This window comes from Aplysia californica, unplaced genomic scaffold (assembly GCF_000002075.1).
Source record: "Aplysia californica isolate F4 #8 unplaced genomic scaffold, AplCal3.0 scaffold00170, whole genome shotgun sequence".
Classification (NCBI taxonomy): domain Eukaryota; kingdom Metazoa; phylum Mollusca; class Gastropoda; order Aplysiida; family Aplysiidae; genus Aplysia; species Aplysia californica.
Genome location: NW_004797440.1, coordinates 245,827 through 247,148, shown reverse-complemented (window position 1 = coordinate 247,148; position 1,322 = coordinate 245,827). Strand labels below are relative to the sequence as shown.

Below are 1,322 nucleotides of genomic sequence, written 5' to 3'. Positions count from 1 at the left end.
TGCATTATATTGCCAACAACAATAACAATAATAATAATAATACTATTAAAAACAATAATAATAATAATGATATTCATAATAACAAGTTGAATTTATAATGCCCATTTTCATTTTTCACGAGATGCCTAACAATAAAAATGAGAAGTGATGTTTTGGTAAGAGTTTTACAGCGCTCGCAACAGCAAAAGGTAATTTTTTAAATGAGTGTACAGGACACATTACCCTTTTCAGTTTTTGGGTAGGAATTCATTTTGAATTTTGCGGCCAAGACCTACTCTTATCGATTCTTGGACCACCAAGGGGTCTTTAACATGACAATGTGCTACTAGCACGGGATTTTTTTAACCCTTATCCGAGAAGGCTAGGTGCTAGATTCTAACCACCATAAGATAAGGGGTGGTTGAAAGACAGTAGCAAGGAACCAGGAGTAGTAAGCTTATATTTATTAGAAAGCGCCAGGAGCCCAGATTATGTGGGTGGGGATGGGAATAGAGATGAAAACAGATGACAGAACATGGTGAGAGAGCAGGAAAGGAGGTGGAGGGAGACAATTTAAGAGAAGAAAATTTTCCGGCGCTTTCAGGTTTCGAACCCGAGACTTATTGAATGAAAGGCAAACACCGTACCACTAGACCACAAAAATCACGTATGAAAAGTAAGACAAAAACATACACAACAGAACAGAAAACTAATGGTAACTCGGTTTTTCTGCAGCTAGACTTTGTATCCCTCTCAGTCCAGTTTGATCCTGGAAGCCAAGGTCGAGACCCACCTCCTAAATTATCTAAATTGTGTCAACAGGGGCGTAGAAAAAACCCTCTGTACGTTAAACATTAAACTTAGTTGAGGCACACCTGACAAATATATAGACGCTCGGGGCTTGGTCAGGATCGAGAGCTCTGCTCTGCTTTCTTCGGAATGGTAGAGTCTAGTCTGAGTGTCTTGTCAACCGTTTTGTATTATCCATCACCCATTTTTGCCACATTTAAGAGGCTTAACTATGTCTGAGACGGCCATCCGTTGTCTAGGAGGAAAATGATTGGCTTAGACAGGTGGGCGTCCTACACAGTGTCATTAGGATTAAAGAATATGCAAGGGGGGGGGGGTGGAAAGTGGTTGTGGTAGTCTTATACAGGTGGCATTAGAGCAGGCTGGACTGTACTTCCAAGTGGGGCATAAAATAGCACCTGTCACTACCCGGGTAATCCCCACCGCTCACCAAAATTACAAAAATCGCCCAGGTTAGGTTGGCAAGGACTGGTCTTGTTTGTTCTACGTCAAAGAGAAACGTTTTTATCGCGAGCGGGGTGGGGTGAGTTAAT

The 1,322-nt window shown here is 41.6% G+C and overlaps 1 protein-coding gene across 1 annotated transcript in view; it reads right to left on the bottom strand.

The window, feature by feature from the left end:
• Positions 1–1,322, bottom strand: part of LOC101863434 — a gene marked incomplete in the record, with an annotated part of 16,002 nt that overhangs the window by 2,454 nt on the left and 12,226 nt on the right.